At 45.9% G+C, this 17,903-nt stretch overlaps 1 protein-coding gene across 5 annotated transcripts in view; it reads left to right on the top strand.

Moving 5' to 3' along the window:
• The window catches only part of ERC2 (ELKS/RAB6-interacting/CAST family member 2), an 882,521-nt gene extending 864,995 nt beyond the window's left edge, over positions 1-17,526 (top strand). For all 5 annotated transcript variants that reach the window (XM_070390793.1, XM_070390792.1, XM_070390791.1 and 2 more), the window contains one exon: positions 14,551-17,526. The gene's annotated coding sequence lies outside the window, so the exon portion shown is untranslated. The remainder of the gene's footprint in view (positions 1-14,550) is intronic.
• Positions 17,527-17,903: the final 377 nt, after the last annotated feature.

Below are 17,903 nucleotides of genomic sequence, written 5' to 3'. Positions count from 1 at the left end.
TTTGGCAATACCTGGAAACATTTTTGATTGTCATGACCTCTGAGCAGGGAGGGGGTGCTACTGGCATATTGTGGGTAGAGGCCAGGGATGCTGCTAAGCCTCCTACAAAGGTCCAACGTATCAATAGTTCGAACTCACTGCTGTAAAGCATTTAGGACTATTCCTGGCATGTAGTAGGCATTCAATTAACGTTTGTTATTATCAATGGATTCAACTCTCCCCTTAATCCACTTAAATATTTACCAGTATTGAGCACCTACTCTGTGGCAGGTATATAAGAAATACTGTAGTGAGCAAGAAATGCACAGCCTGTCCCCATGAGGGCAGCTGAGGCTGCAACCAGACATCAATCGAATACTAACCCAAATGCATGATGCAAACTTGTTTGAAAGCAGGGGCATGCAGGGGAAGGTGGGAGGGATTGCTAAGGGAGTGTTTGGCAAGGGGATCTGACCAGGAATAATAGTCAGGGAAGGCCCCTCTGAAGAGTGGCAAGTAAGTTGACCTCCAAGGATAAGCAGAAGGCAGCCAGGGAAAGGGTGATGGGGAAAGTACTCCAGGAAGAGGAGCTGCACGTCTCAAAAGCCCTGAAGGTGGACCCAGCTATGTGCCTCCTCCCGAGGGAACACTCCATCTTCATAGATTGGTGCTGCCAATCAAGAATTTCATGTGCTTTTGCAGGGGGTTGCAATATCAGAAAGGGCTGGGTCCTGAGGAAGTCCTCTGCCACAGAGCTGAAACCCTGGTGCATCCTGGGTCACGTGGTGACTGCTAGAGAAATAGGCAGTCCTCCTGCATTGGGCTTTGGAAGTGGCTCCAAGGGTGCCTCAGGAACCTACTGATATCATGCCTCGGGTGGCCCCTTTGTCATGCCCTAGCTCCTTGATCTCTGACCCAGTTCTTCCCCAAGGCATTTTCTAGTCCTCAATCCTGGAGGCCAGGTCTGCCATAGAAGAGTTAAGCTAGCCCCCTGCCAGGACCTCGGGATTTAACAGGGAAACTTCCAGTCAGTTATGAATTATAAAAATGTGTTTTCCCTTCTTTAATCTTCAAAGTGACCAGTGACAAAAGAAGCACAGGCATTTCCTCTGAGGGCGCCTCCACACCTGAGTTGGAAACATTGGTGATAGCTAAGACCGTCCTAACAGATGGGAGAGTGTGTCCACCTGACGGCCCATGGTTATTCCCCAAGTTACACGTGGAGCCCATCATTCCCCATGAAGATTACTGAGTTCGCTTATCTCCCTAAGCAGGAGCTGGAGATAGGAACGGGGGCCCTGTGCTTCCTGCAGACCTACAAGTACAGACTTCAGCATGGAATTTAAATGTAAACTCAGTCCAGAGGGCAAGCCTGCTTTTTAGCACTGTGCAAGTGTGACTGCCCTTAGATTCCCTTAGAAATAACCTCTGCTTTTCTCTGAGTCCCCATTCTTTGGAGGGGAGATCATTGTGTCCCATTAAGGTGATCCATCAATGGGCTTCTTGAGAAAACTCCATGCATATTTGCAGAGATTGGTTGCAATTTGAGAGGCATCTTGTTCTGTGTGTGTTTCTTAAAACCTAACTACGTAAAACACAGACTAGGTGCTTCATTGGGATCTACCATTATGAGACAGACACTTGGATTTGAGGACTATGTGTTTGTTGCCTGCTCCCACCCACACATCTATCTCAAGAGCAGTGGTACCGCAGGCACTCCAAGAATCTTGTTCTGTATCATTCTGGCCAATTATGCTGCTGAGCAAGCAACTCTACCCAACAAGAAGAGATTATAATGATGTCCTGTATGGAAACCGAAATGGCAGCTACAATGCCAATGGCCTGGCCCACCTGGCCCAGGAAGGTGTCCTTTTGTGTAGACTGCAGTACAAATTCCTTTTTTACAAAACAGCTTTAGGTTAACTAGAACTCTCCTAGATGAGAAGCCAAGTAGATTTCATGTCAAGGTTTTTCCCAGGCCTCTCCGAGTTACCTATGACAAGATGAGGGCAGGAATGTAAGATTCCACTTGCAGGGATGGAGGAGTGGGGGTAACTCAGCCGCAGTCCTCCTGGTCATTACTGGGGGAGGCTCTGATTTTGAGCAAGTCAAGCCTTGGAGTTACACTCTGCTGGTAAAGGCAGACCCTCCCTCAGTAATCTCTTTAGCATCCCACTCCTTCAAAGACAACTTGGACCCCAAAGGCCTCCTGCAGCCAGAAGACATGTGAATATCCCATCAGCTGGATAGAAGCAATAGATTGGAATCCTCCAGATAGTTCACTCAATCTCAGAATGATGCATGATCAATCACTGCATTCCTCCTAAATGAAATTAAGATGTTAAGATATATTGCTTGGGGCTTCTGGATGGGATTTCTGCCGTTGAATTTTCAACAGAAAATGTATTGCCTTGGAATCACTGGGAAAAGGAGACCTTCTGGATCTAAGTTAAAGCGAAACATTTGACAGTGGAGAAGAATGCTTCAGACATGTTAATTTTTTTCATATTTAAAAGTGATTAATCATCCCAAAGACCGTGAAGCTAGAAGGCCACAGTGCAGACTCTTGGAGGGGAAGGAGGATGCATGTGCCTTGATGCTCTAAAGTGGAGGCTTTTGAAGGAGGCTGGAGGTGAGCTCATGGTGAAAGACACAAAGCACAGGCTAAAAATCCATTTGAAAGGAGAGAGTCTGGACAAAACTCTAGGAATGCGTAGAAATCCTCAGACTTACTTTTCAATTAGCACTGGGCAAAAGAAGAGCAGGAGGAGGAGGAAGGGGAGGAGGAGGAGGAGGAGGAGGAGGAGGAGGAGGAGGAGGAGGAGAGATTCTCTTCCAGTAGGCATTGTACACCATCAGAGATGTTACTGCCTTGGGAATTCTTTCCAACCCTCCTGTCAGAGCAGGTCAGGGCCCTAATGTGTTGCTAGAAGCTGGAAATTTGAAATCTCAGTGCGTTGGGATCAGAGCCTGGTCCCACCACATACTAGCTGTGTGACTTTGAGTGTGTATCTTGAACTCTCTGTGCCTGTTTCTGGAGCGACATAATGGGTTAATAATAGCGACCTGTTCAGAGTGTAAGGACTGGATGCCATAAAACAAAAGAGTCAGTGGATGTTGACAGGTCGTTCTCTCCTTGGTACTTAGCACAATTCTAACCAATTAATCACATGTGCAGATTAATTATTTGTTGAATGTAATGTCCTACATCAGGGTAGGGAACGTCCAGCCTATGGACATAGAAGGCCCACGAAATCATTTGGCCTGGCCCTGCAAAGACATTAGGGACGAGTTCATTAAATGTTTGACCAACGATAGCAGGCTAATTCTTAAGTTGATAATTTTGTATGGCCTGGGAGTGATGTTATCAATATCCAAATGGCCCTCGGCAGAAAAAAGGTGCCCCACCCCTGTCCTCCATGCTCACTAGATGTGTATTCCATGAAGTCAGAGCTAGTGACTGTCTCATTCAACCACAGTCCCTAGGACAGTGGTTCTCAACCTTCCTAATGCCGTGACCCTTTAATATAGTTCCTCATGTTGTGGTGACCCCCAACCATAAAATTATTTTCGTTGCTACTTCATAACTGTAATTTTGCTACTGTTATGAATCATAATGTAAATATCTGATATGCAGGATGTATTAAGGCGACCCCGTGAAAGGGTCATTCGACCCCCAAAGGGGTCTCGACCCACAGGTTGAGAACCGATGCCCTAGGACTTAGCGTGGTTCCTGGTAGATGCTTTAAACATCCTGGGAGGGAGAGAGGAAGAGAGGGAAGAAAGAAAGAAAGAAAGATTGATTCTTATACTTTTAAAAAACATAGTTTGAAGACAATATAAAACTAAACTGAATTTGCCTTTGTGTCCCTTTAAGAACCCATTTCACATCCAGTTCTACAGCGCAAAACGAGGTAGCTTTTTTCCTACTCCCTTGTTTTCAGGTGTGTGTGCATTGGGGCTCATAGGACTCCGAGGCCCTGACTCTCTCTAAAGAGCCTGACTTCCCTCAGCTGGAGGCCGGTTTGTGTTTGTGCATTTTCCTTTTCCCTTTCCACCTACCCAGGGAGTCTCCTCCTCCCCCAAGAAGGCCAGTTCCTTTTGTTGCAGGAAACTCTGATTTGGTGGTTGCTTAGAAAACACAAAAAAAGTTTGAAGCATGTTGAAATTAAAACACAGTTAATCAAATGCAAAACTCCATGCAGCCCCGATCTGCCAGAAATAAATAGTTTAAAAAATGATTTTCAGATTGCTGACAATGATGACTGTGTTTATGGCAGTGAGGTTGCCTGCCTTCCCCGGCCATCATTGCCGGCGTGCACCCAGCATTTAGAAATTAAACAAAAACACATTGAACTTGCTGCATTAGCTGTTGCCACATCGGAACGCTAATGGGTTTAGTGACCACAACCGACCCAGGCCAGAGTGTGTCAACAGCCAAAGGACCGACCTCGCTGGCTGTTTGTACTTTGCCCAAGTTGTTACAACTCTAATTCTTTGCAGCTTAATTTTCCTGCTGTTTTGGCCTATCACCCCCCCCCCCCCCCCCCACAACCCCGCCATGTCTTAAAGAGCATAGCAGCCAGCCCAGCCTCCTTACAGCAAGGCCATGGCCCTGAAGAGAGGTCCGCAGAGGCCGGCGCCTCAGCCTCTTGGTCTGATGACAGGTAGACCAGGGCTCCAGAAGGTACACTTGAGTGTCCTCCCCCTCTGCCTGCCGCCTTCCTCAGCCAGTCACTGTTAACATTCGTTCTGGAAACGGCCCAAGGCGAAGCCGAGGGAAAGAGCCCCTTGACTTACCGCTCGTCTGGAAAAGTGGTCTTCCTGCCTCCCTTCCGGACAAGAAAGCAGCCGCCTGGCGTTTGCACCTTGCCCGCGGTTTCTCTGCATGCCTCGCAGGCCGCCAGCCCTGCCTGAGAAACCAGGCCAACTGCCTCCATTTCTAGGCAGCCCAGCCCAGCCCCGGGCTGCAGGACCTTGGTGGGGAAGAGGTTAAATTGCTCACCCGCCTGGCTGTGTGCTTTCCTGCCCACACTTGCTCCTGGCCTAAGGCAGTGCCTGTTGTTTGGGGAGGGGGGAAAGGGAGGTCTCGCCTGGACCCAGGTGGCCGACAGGCAAACCATGTTATTAAGAAGCAGGGATCGCAAAACCTTGATCTTCAAAAGAGACCCCTAATTAGTCCCTGGCCCAAGAGTAAATGGCATTCCACCCCAGTGAGGCGGGAAGGGCGCCTTCGAATCCTGGGGACTAATTGCCATTATTGGCTCTAGGAAGATCCTGTTGTAAACACTTGTCCTCCCAGTCACTTCTGGTCGGCAAACTGGAGATATCAGGTTGTGCCTTCTGTCTCGAATTCTCCAAAACACCTCGCCGGCTCCTTTTCCCAGGAGGGGCATCTCATGCTTGCCCAGGAAGCTTTCTGAGCACCCGGCCGCAGAGACGCCCTTGTCTGGCGCGCTCATCCTCATAGTGAACGGTTTCCAGTGAAGGGAACTGAAATGGGCTTCACGTTATTCTCATTGGAATGTGAAAATGCTGTCTGGAAAATCAACTTTAATTTCAAGGCGGACAGGTTTGTCATGAAGCTAATGGGGCTTATGCTTCCAACCCCTCGGGTACACGGACTTTTCCCAAGACCAGGGCAAGGCCCTAACCATGGGTTCAAGGGGCCGTATACTTTCGAACTGTTTGAAGCAGCCAACTATTTCTGTACCCCTTTTCTAAAAGAGAGCCACCCCTCTTTTAGCAGAACACCAGGGCATGCTCTGCAATGCGCAGCAAACTCCTCCAGGCCACGTGCAGGGTGGGAGGTGTTGTCTAAGTTTGACTAGAGAAGGTCTCTATCCTTGAACTAGAGAATGTTTTCAAGAGCGTGGAATCCAGAGACCCTGGATCCATCCCCTTCCAGGGCAGCCTGGATAATACACACCTCAGATGGCAGAAGAGGCCAGCCTCCGAGAGGCTTGGGGGCTGTGGGGATTTGGGCGGGAGGCTCCCAAACCACAGGGATTCTATTATCTGGACATTCTCAGGGCAAGAAGTATGTCTGAATGGGGCAGGAGGGGTAAGGAGAAAGCTGAGAGTCATTTCTGAATAGTCTTATGAAGTGTGAGTTTCCTGTTCACCTTGAGGATCCGCTTTTAGCGAGCAGTTAGGGGCCTTGTGGTGACGTCAAATAGCCCCCTTTCTCCCAAACCTGACCTCAGAATCCTTGGGTCAGGAGCTGAGGAGTCACCATGACTCAGCAATAATTCCTTTGTGTGGACTCAGGGTGGGCCAGGAAGCTGGACGTTCCATACACCAGGCTTAGGATATTTGCTCATAGGATTCCATTGTCTCCGTGATGAAAGCAGATGGTTTTCCCTCTGCAGGTAACCTAATAACCTGACACAACAGATGAGGGCGCGGAGGGGTGGGCCTGCCGGCCCGCCCGAGTGGGGTTCTCCCAGATGACTCCGGCATTTTCCCCTCTCTGGGGTGCGGGTGTTCTGTTTGTTGAATCAGCCCTGTCTCCCATGTCATTCGCTGCACCCCCAAAGATTCCCAAAGCATTATTTTAACCTATACGTTTCACTGATTTGAGATGTTAGAAATTGTATGCCAAACTTTTGGTTATTTTAACTAGTTCAGAAAAGAAAGACTAACATCGGTTTTGACAACAAACAAAACCAGTTTTTGTTCTATCAGTTATGTTTAAAAGATTCCAATTTCAAACTAAACACAATGTGTGGTTATTCTGTCAGCGATTTATATAGCCACGAGGGCGCCACAGTTACACACTGCATACATCATTGTATTTTTAAAATGTACTTAATGAACATTTTTTTTTCTTTTCTAGTAACTACTTCATTGCCTTAAATGAATGCATTCCAATAGAATTTGTAACAAATGACCACTTTGTGTTTGCATTAATGCCAAACACGTTTAACAAATTTTTAACAAGGAACCCTGGCAAAATGCCAAACTCCTGGAGGGACACTGAAGGAATGCTATAAATTTAAACTAGATTTTACCTTTTCACTTAGCTCAGCAAGTGTCTTAGGTGTCTTGCTATCTCAGGATTGTGGCATTTCTATTTTATGTCAGATACGTTGTACATTTTTATTGTTTTTATTGCTTAGGTTGTACCTATTTCCACAGGACATTTAAATCTCTGCAGCCGTGTCTGAAATAATATGGTGGCGGCTTAGAAATTGAGCTTTATGTCTGCAAATTATTTGTATCTTGTGCAGGTTGGTAGAGGCATATATGCAAATACACCTTATTAAAATATAATTATATTTAAAACAGCCCAGTCAACCAATTAAATACAAAAAATAAAAATAAAATAGATTAGAACAATGGTTCTCAACTGGGTGTGATTTTGTCCCACAGGGGATATTTGGCTATATTTGGAGACAGTTTTTAGTGTCATGATTGGGCAAGGGGTGATGCTACTGGCATCTAATGAACAGAGGCCAAGGATGCTGCTAAACATCCCATAATGCACCAGCATTCACAACAAAAAACTGTCCAGCCCCAAGTGTCCACAGGACCAAAATTGAGAAATCTGAGAGTAGAATGACAAAGACCTTTGGCTTGTGGGCAGTCTCTCAGGCTAAAGAAGGTGTTATTTTAAGAAAAAATTACAACTAAAAGGACATTTCATCTCAACCAATGTTTTCAAAGTTACATGGAATACCTTCCGCTGATGTTGGGTGGCAGACTTCTGATTTTCACTCTGCTGCCTCTGCCCTTGAAAAGAAAAGAGCTCGGTCCATAGTGGCCGAGCCTAACCTGTCTCCTGAGGTGCTGCCAGGGTGGCTGGTGGCCCAAGTTATGGGCAAGCCCAGCTGACGCGTGCCAGGTGCAGCCCGCTGGTGAAGGTCACCGCTGGGCAGGGGCACCATCTCCGAGGCAGGGCCCAGGGCAGGCAGGGCACTGCACACCCACAGGGGATAGTTTTAGGTCGCAAGCACTTTCATTTCAGTAGCTATGCAATTATTAGAATGTCTAGTCGGCAAGTGCTGGCACCATTATGGTATTAAAGTAAATCTTTCTTAAAAAGGAAACTTCAGTTTTTGGAAAAGATATTTTAAAGAAAAATATTAATTAAATGTGGCAGGTGTTATGGAGAGCTTACAAAAGACCAAGGCTTTTTAAAAATGTACTTTTGTGAAAAGAACACGAAAGACCAAGGCTTCGAGAATCCTCGTGGTAGAGAGAATGGGCTCTGGATGGAGGAGATGTGGGTTCAGTCAGATGCCAGGAAGGTGGGAATTTGACCCAAAGCAGTTCCCTTAAGCTTCAGTTGCCGTATCTGCTCCAGACTTGCTACAAGGTTGGTGTCATACAGCTGGTTTGAAATAATTCACGCAAAAAGCACAGAGCGCTGTGGCAGACAGCATGCACTAAACGTTAGCCACGAATAACTCTGACCACAGTGATGTCAAAAATAAATCGCAAGGACACTCAGCAGTGTGTGCCCACCTGATTTCCTTCATTTAAAATACTGTGGTGGCCCTGGCCTGCTAGCTTAGGTGGTTAGAGTGTCATCCAAATACTCCAAGGTTGTGGGTTCCATCCCCCGTCAGGGCACATGAAAGAGTCACCCAAGGATTGCATAAATAAGACGAAAAACAAATCGATGTCTCTCTCTCTTTCTCTCTCTCTCTCTCTCTCTCTCTCTCTCTCTCTCTTCCTCTCTCTCACATCAATAGATAAAAATTTTAAAGTCTATAAATTAATAAATAAAATACTGTGGGTAGTTGCACCAGCAGACAGAATCCAAAGATGAAGTCTGGAGTCCCTCAGTTGCCCTCCCTCAAGCTCTCATCCCAAACAGCAGTTTGCAATTCAGAGCCCAGGCTTGCTGGGCTGCCCCGCCCCCAAAGCATTGGGCTCTGAAGTGTTACATTTTATTGCCCCGTGGAGCTGTAGGAGGCCACTCGCAAGGTAAAATGCTGCTCTCCACTCATATTTTTGAATTATGGCTTCAAGGTGGTTGCTCCTATCAAGAAAATTAAATGATTTAACATAATTTGTTGCCACTTTGATCACAACAATAATAAATAAATCTTCATGAGGAAAATGGGAAACCCATTCCGGCCCGTTTTAAAAGATGTTAAGTAATAACACAGATGTAGTTATAGATTTTTTTTTTTTTTTAGGCAGAAACGACTCTATTGGGTTTTCCTGTGAGTGGAGTCACTTAGTGGAGTTGCTCTGCACAATGCCCGCTGCCCCAGCACGAGAGCGTGCCTCTTCAGACCCCTGCTAATTAGCCTATCCGGGGCTCGCTTTTATGTGGGCACCATGTGCAGGGTCGGGGCGTCCAGGCCGCGGTGAATGGGTGTCTGTTTTTGTACCTGGGGCACAGTGCACACATTTGGAAAGCACATGGAGCGTAATGGACATTAACCCAGATGTCAAAAATAGCCCGCGTTTTACTACTGTTATTAAACAGTTTCCCCTTTAACCCCTCCGTGTTTACCAAAGACCCCTTTCTCCCGGCCTGTTTCTGCAAATCACTACTGAATGGCCAGGAGAAGAAAGCCATAATCGGGCAGGTGTCTTTATTCCAAAGAAAAACAGTCTGAAGGCATATTTGTGAGAACCCACACATTTATAGCCTGCTCTCCTGGGTGCGCTGGTCCGGGGGCGGAATCTCACTGCTGTGCTCAGCTCACCCCCACACGCACCCCCACACCCACATGCAACCCTACACCCACATGCACCCTCTCCCCCACACGCACCCCACCCCCACACATACCCCCACCCAGAACACCAACTGCAGGGCTCCCTTCCGAAGAACTAAGTCAAGCTTTTTTACAATGGAAATAGCTTTCTATTTTCCTATGACACCAGTTACACATTCTTAGGTTTAAAATAGCCAAACAGTGCAACAACAACAATAACTATGTAAAGAAGAACATTTAAAAAACACCACCCAGAGACCATTATTAACAATACCCTGCTACCTACACTTGCAAGTGTTTATGTGTGTGTTGATGCAAAAGCAAGATTAAATTATACAAGTAGAATTGTAATCTGCTCTTTTCACTGAAATAAAGGTGGCTATCTCTCCATATAATGAAATAGATATCTACCTCATAATTGTCATGTAGTCGCTGAGTAAATCCTAAGCATCCCTATCACAGCTCTCTCTTCATTTCCTTCAAGTCGCAAATTTTTGAAATCCTCGTGCTTTTATTTATCTGTGCATCTATTTGTTGTCTATCTTCCTCCCGAAAATACAGGCTCCACGGGGGCAGAGATTTCGTCTGTCTTTTTACCATTATATCCCTGGCACCACGCGCATTGTCAGATACAGTGAAGAGCTATGTTAGCTTTTTACTGCTGCATAACAAAATCACCACAAAATCAGTGGCTTAAAAGAACGCGCATGGATTATCTGACAGTCCTGTTGGTCAGAAGACCAGCCAGGCTCCCCTGGGTTGTCTCCGTCGTCTCATAAGGTGAAAGTCAAGGTGTTGGCCAGGTGGACTTGAACCTGGAGGCGCCAGGAAAGCACCTGCCTCCACGCCCATTCAGGTTGTTGGCAGAACTCAGTTCCTTGTGGTGGTGGGACTGAGGTCCTGTTTTCTCCCTGGCTGTGGGCTGGGGGCTGCCCTCAGCTCCTGCAGTACACGCTCCAGTCCTTGCCTCGTGGCTCCCTCCATCTCAGCACAGCAGGTTCCTCCAGGAAAGTCTCTGACTTTGCCTTCTGCTACCAACGAGAGAAATGTCTCTGCTATTACATGGCTCCTGTGATTAAACAGTTTCCCCTTTAACCCCTCCGTGTTTACCAAAGACCCTTCCTCCCAGCATGTTTCTGCAAATCACTACTGAATGGCCAGGAGAAGAAAGCCATAATCAGGCAGGTCACCTCTCTTTTGATTAGACAAGTGATTAGTAGCCTTAATTACGTTTGTCAGGTGGCATGATCCTGGTATGGGACGTTAACAGTCCGGATGCCAGGGAAAGAGCAGAAAGTCTTTGGCCAGGGGGTGATGTGAGGATTCTGCCCACTCTAGGTGCTCTCTGATACGTGGGGAAGGAAGAGGGAATCAGCTTGTTCCAGTCCATGAACTGTTCGAGGCACAGGGGACCCTAACTGAGCGAGGCTGGTCTGCCCTGGCCCTTGTCGAGCCCAGACCAGTGTTGTCAATAGAAATATAATGCAAGTCACGTCTGAGCCACAGAACGACAGCCACATAAACAAGAGTAATAAGGGGTACAATTAATTATAATAATATATTTACTTTCATCCAGTACATCCAAAATGCCATTTTAACACAAAATTGACACAAAAAATGACATTCAGACTAAAGCTAAAATTTAATTTGTTGATTTATATTCATTCAAAATCAGTATGAAAAACTAATTTCCTATTGAATCTTCAAAACCCTGTGTGATCTTACACTTACAGCACATTTCAATGTGGACTAGCCATGTGCCAAGGGCGGAGTCGCTGCATGTGGCCAGTGGCTGTCATGTTTGGTCAATAAAAACCTGGACAAGTCACCAGAAGGGGACAGTGCAGTATGTGCGAGACTTCCCGAGCGGCATCCTACACTCACGAGGTCAGGAAAGGCCTTCAGGGAAGACGCGACATCTAAACTGAGATGGACGCAAAAGTAGGAGTGGGTCGGGTCAAGGGTTGGCGTCAATGCATGTCAGACAGAAAGGAAAGATTGTGAGGTGGGAGAAAGGGAAGCGTTAGGCCTGCAGATGCAGGTTCAGCAGAGGTGGGACATGGAGGTGGCGCTGGAGAGGGAGGGGCCAGGTGGCCCTGGCCTGCATGGTCCAAGTCCACTCTCCATCCTCCATCCCGAAGCAACGGGATTGGAAATGAGGGCGGTAAACCTGGGATGAGGATGAAGTTGATGCCATTCTGGAAACATTACCGCTGGCTGCACTGAGGAGAATGCAGAGTTGGGTGCTGCAGAAGAGGATGCGTGGGGACAGGTTGGGCCTGTGTGGCCCTCCAGGTGAGGGAGGTCCGGCCAGAGCTTGCCTCACAATGGGTGGCTGCCCAGCTCACCTCCTTTTAACATTTTTTTTAAAGCATATGCATGTTTGTCCCTCAACCAGGGATCATCTGCATGTCCAGCTGCTGGCGACATCACTGGAGCTTTTTCTCTCAAATCCATTCAGGCCTCCTGGCGAACGGGTTGTCTGATTGAAGGAGGGGCAGCGCTGTTGGAGACTCCTCTTTCCCGCAGCACAAGCCGCACCCCCAAACACTGCACCGCGGTTGCAAGGCACTGTGTCTTGCCTTGTGACCTGTTACCCAGCTGGACATCTTTCTCTCAACTGAATAAATGATTGTTCTTTGCTACTTTATCTTGGAAAAACATCAAGGACATCGGACATTCACTGTAATTATTTGTCACTCGTTTCCCCGTCGGTTAAATACGACCGGTGCATTTTCGTACTACTTCGGGTTTCCCTTTACCTTTTAATCACCTGTCCTTTTAATGTATTGGTCAGCCTTTTAAAAGGATGATTAAGAAATGCTTAATGCACAAAAGAATTAGAGCTATGCACAGCTCATGGAGCAGAAAGCGTGCTCTGACTTACAATGTTCATACGGAGTTTGCAGAGACTTTATGTGCCAGAATGAGTAATATGATCTGCTCTAGGAACTCCCTAGCTTTCTGGCTCTGCAAAAGTCATTTTTTTTTTTTTTTTTTGCTCTGATTCAAGTTTCTTAACCAGAAGGGTTACACCAAACTCCTCAGAGTCTGAATGAGCAGAGTTCATCCAAGCCACATACTTCATTAGCACCGTTTAATGCTGGCTTGGGCTAGTGGCCTACCTGGGCGGACACGGTCATCTTTGGCGAGCTCATTAGTCAGTGTGGCCTGAGAAGCGCCGCGCATCCACCACCAAATCAGACAGCTCAGGCCGCGTATAAAGAATGGCTCACACGTGTGTGAGTGTGTGCGCCTGTTTGATCTTTCCCCGCCCCGCCATATTCCCCAGATAGCTGCACTATTGCCATATGCCCGGAAACTCCCGAAGTATTCAAAGGCCATATGTGAATGATAATGAGGCAGGCACACAAAGCTGAGCATCAGCGGGGAAGAAAGCCATCATCTGAAGAGTCCGTGTGGGATGGTCCTCTCCTCTCCCCCCTGCGCTGCTTCTTCCCCAGCTGCAGTGTATCCCACACTCAGGGCTTCTCCTGGGGACAGTGAGAAAAGTTAAGGTTCTCTGGATCCCTCTCCCAGGGCATGAGCGGTGCCAATGCATGGTGGCGGGTGGTATTAGGGCTGGGTTTAAGCTTACACACAGGCCTTGAGATGTGGGGATGAAAGCCAACTGTGCCACATTCTGCTCTATTTAAGGAGATGTCAATATGCTTTTTAAGAAATATTTTTTTTTATTGATTTCAGAAAGTAAGGGAAAGGGAGAGACAAAGTCATTGATTGGCTGCCTCCTGCACACCTCACACTGGGGATCGATTCCACAACCCGGGCACGTACCCTGAGTGGGGATCAAACCGTGACCTCCTGGTTCATAGGTCAACACTCAACCACTGAGCCACGCCGGCCAGGCTCAGTATTCTTTTCTAAAATATGTTTTTATTGTGGTAAAATATACATAAAATTTACCATTTTAACCAATTGAAAGTAAGCAACTCAGTAGCATTAAGTACACATGCCGAGTTGTACAACCAACGCTACCATCCCTCTCCAGCACTTCCTTATGACCCCAAACAGAAAACCTGTACCCACTCAGCTACAGCCCCTCATGCCCCTCCCCTGGAGCCCCTGGGGCCCTCTCATCTATTTTCTGCGTCTGTGACTTTGTCTCTTCCAGATAGTTCATGTAAGTAGACTCATACAGTGTCTGTCCTTTGGTGCTGGCTTATTTCACTTAGCATGTCTTCAGGGTTCATCCATGTTGTAGCATGTGCCAGAGCTTCTTTTCCTCTTAGGGCTGAACGATATTGCATATTACCACTTTCTGTGTAGCCATTCATCTGTTGACGGGCACTGGAAGTTGTATCCGCCTTCTGTGAAGAATGCTGCTGTGAACATTGGTGTATCGGTTCCGGGTCTATCCCTCGATGCGGAATCTCTGAGTCCCGTGTTCTTCTAAATGGTTGCACATGGTTTATAAGTGAATATTACATTTTCTGGGGTCTTGACCATCTTTAACTCTATAATCTCTATAAAGTCTCATTAAAAAAATAACCAAAAAACCATACTCATTGTAGACAAGTGTAGAGAGAGAAAAATTGGCACATAATTTGATCACATTGAAATAATCACTGGAACGTTTCCTTTCCGTTTCTCTTTGCACATCAGGAGATATCTGAGACCTCCATGTGACATATATTGAAAGGGGCTCCTTCTCAGATGTGTTTGCAGGACATCATTTAACTTTCTGTTCACTTTATCCTTCCTATATGCTTCCTCCTCATTGCTAACCCCTCTCCTCACCAATCGCAACCAACCCCAGCCCTAGAGAGTGGAGGAGGGTGGGTGCAGGGATGGAGGGGGGGGAGCCCCAGGCAGGATGGTCTCCAATATCACCGCCAGCCCCTGGGATGTTAAGTGATGTGCTTTCTCGTTGCAGCTATCAGAAGGGCTGACGAAAGGGAAATCGCAGCTCCACAGCAATATTCTGATAATCCATTGCCGTGCGGCTCACGTCCCCGTCCATCACCACGTGGAATGCTCATCAGGACTGAAAAGGAGTCTCCCTTCCATTACTGAGCACGGTTCCGTTCTACCTGATCTGCCCTTCACCATCTCATGTCGTTCCATGTGTTGGAAAGGAAGAATGTGGCAGAGGAGGAAAAGGGTAGATCCTCCATTTTTTTTTTTTTTTTTTTTTTTTTTGGTCAGGATTTGGGCATTAAAAATGTGACCATCTCTTCTGAATATCAATATTTGATAACATTTTATTTGTTACATCAACATCATTGGATAAATTTCACCTCTGTGGGATTTTAACTGTGGATGCAGCTTCTGTTGGACAACAAGCTTCATCTCCAGCTTTTCTGCCTGTTCAGTCTGAGAGGTCGTTCCGGGTGCATTAGATTATCAAAAAGGATGAGTTCTGTGAGTGAGTGGTGTTGGCAGTGTTTGTATATCAAGATGCATGGAGTGTTTGACAAAGAAACCAAAACACCAAAAACTGGCGAGCCTTTACCCTCCTCTATTTCTTTAATCCGCTGTTCGAAGAACCACATTTTGATGGTGTAACCAGTAGTTACCTCTGGGCCAGGTTGGAAATGAAAATCAATTTTTTAAACCACTAATACTTGCCAAGAAATCGCCTTATGAGAATGTGGTGTGTGTCTCTGACAATGCATGGCACATCTGAATTGGTCATTCATGATCTTATCTGCCCTGTCTCTGTGCTGGCGAGTGGCAAAAGCCTGAGGCGCCTGCACATTCCTATGCTGTGTTCCCCGCATCCCGTGGCCGGGGTGTGGCCGAGCCTCAGGCTCTTACTATTCCCGTACAGAAGGGTCTCCATGAAGAAGCTGGGACTCATTCACATTTCAAGATCCAAATGCTGTGCAAACAGTGTAAGCTTAGATCTTCTGTAAATGAAGGGTCATTTCTCAATTTTTCAAAAAAATAAAAGTCTCCAACATGGATTCCAAAGCATTTTCAGCATCAAACATGAGAACATTGATGAATGAGAAATAATCACAAAAGCTGTGTATCTGTATATAGCTCTACACATCATGTTTGTGGGTACAGTCATTATTTAAAGCACATGCCAGGGAAAGAGACCAAATTTTGAGGTCTTTTACATACAGTGACATGGTACTAAGGAGAATTAAGCTCCTACTGTTTCCTCTGAAGATAAAAAAAAAAAATAATTAAAGTGTTATAACTTCATGAAACTCATGACCAAGTCTGGCAAACATGTGCAGCTCTTGTATTGATCCTTTTTTTTTTTTTTTTTTTTTTTTTTTGTCAATGGAAGAAACCCTTCCACGTGTATGCAAGTGGAAGATTAAAATCTGCATTTTTAAAGGACAAACAGTGAATTTAAGCATGAGTGGCCTTAATAAATATAGTTGTCTTTCTTTGCTGCTGTGAAAAGGATTCTAAACAGATGTTCCTGAATCTTGCATTGAATTTAGTCGTTATTATTACTTTTTCAAATGTTGGTGCAACTAACTGGACCTCTCCCGTGAGCCATAGAGATATTTCAAAGACAGGCACCCTGTTTGTCGGGAAAGATGGAACTGGGTTGCACTGTTCATTCTCGGTGCATTAGGAGTCATATATTCAAGCAGGTTTCTTGCTTCTGGCTTCGTCCTTGTAAGTATAGTGAGCTCTGTAAAGCTTCCGTGTTGCATAAACCATCCAAATACATTCATGTTTAAAAAGTCTGTCCTTTATCAAAGGGATGTAGGTCATGATTGGAAAAGTGAGCAGAGTTCTTCGAAAGTGTATTTAGCACGTCACCTGCTCACACAATGTTGCACCGAGAGCCCAGGCCACAAACGTGTCCCCACGAACAGTGTGGATGTCCTCACCCAGGAGGTCCTCACTGTCTCCTACAGCCAAGTCCCGACCTGAACTCTGCGACTGAAAACTTGAAGAAGGAAGCAGGAAACCCACGACGGAAAATGGGGTCCTTGAAACAGAAAAGGCAACCAAACACGTAGCGTTAGCGCTAAGTATGTGCCAATTTTGTCACCACTATTGTTTGGGGGATCATTTTTTGCCCCACTTTTGTTAATTAAAAATATTAGTGATCCTACATTGATGGGGGCATATCATTTAGTCCCTGAACATTTTAATTTTTCTAACATAGCATCCTTTCCCATTTCTTGTAATATTCCTGATGTTTGGGGGGTTACAAAAAAATTTCCCTTTTCACATATTAAAAATAGTCTCTGGGTTTACAACAAACACTGTGATGTTGGGAAGCTCTTTCCTTTGCACGAACTTTAGCGGGTCCCCCTCTAATCCTAATGACGTTGGGAAAAAGAGAAGTTGAGGCTACCATTTGGGAGAAGTTGGTCTTCTTGCTTTGCGCAAAAGCATACTTGTCCTTTATGCCCGATTTGATTTCCATGTACAATCTCAATTTTGTATTTAATGATTTTTGTGTATCCAGTATGCACGTGAACAGCGTGTCAACTTTCATTTGGAAGTGGGTTTCAATTTACTTTTTAAACAGTGTTTATGACGAGACCTCCAAAGTGTTGACATAAGTTCTATCTGAGAAGTTTTTGTGTCGAGTGGCGTTTGAATGCTGCCAGGGGTCAGTGTATCTGCTTCCCAGAGACCCTCGTTCGATAGTGCTTCTTGTAATATTTCCTCAAGTGAGTGGCATGTGGGTTGTGATATTGACCATGTGATTATGGACTTCGATATGAAATAAATAAATAAATAAAACTAAGGAACCCTCAGAAACTCCCAGTGGGCATGTATTAGCCAGTCATTGTAACCTCGTGTCTAGTAGAAGTACAACGTACAAGGTCTGTACAGTTCATAAATTTGTTACCATGTGTATGAGAAGTACTTTGTGCTGATCGCCTTATTTATATTCATCAAATAAACTTTGTTTCTTTCTGAAGTGAGCTCATTCCATCTCTAATAAATGCTCCAGTTGTGGTGGTTTCTCATTTTCTTGGGTCCCCATTTGAAGAACCTACGGACTTGAAGAAAAATTTTAAAAAAGGAAAAGAGGAGTTATGAACAGCCAAGGCATGAATTTCCCTTTCATGCATAGCCGGATCTAGAGGTTCTTATTAAAAAATGGAGTCATTGGCGGTATCTCCTGTCTTCCTTCCCTCCCTCTTCCCTTTTTGCCTGTCTCTCTCTCAATGCTTCCCTTTTCACCTCTCTCCCTCTGTCCCTCTTTCTCCATTCCTCCTTTTCTCCCTGTGTCCGCTGCACTTCCCATGGCCTTGACGCCACTCTCTGCTAGGTTCTCTTCACTTGGTGGCAAAG

The sequence above is a fragment of the Myotis yumanensis genome, unplaced genomic scaffold (genome assembly GCF_028538775.1).
Source record: "Myotis yumanensis isolate MYYU_CA2020_CCGP unplaced genomic scaffold, mMyoYum1.0.hap1 SCAF_14, whole genome shotgun sequence".
NCBI lineage: Eukaryota > Metazoa > Chordata > Mammalia > Chiroptera > Vespertilionidae > Myotis > Myotis yumanensis.
Note: the sequence above shows the minus strand (reverse complement) of the source record. Positions and strands in the feature narration are given on the sequence as shown.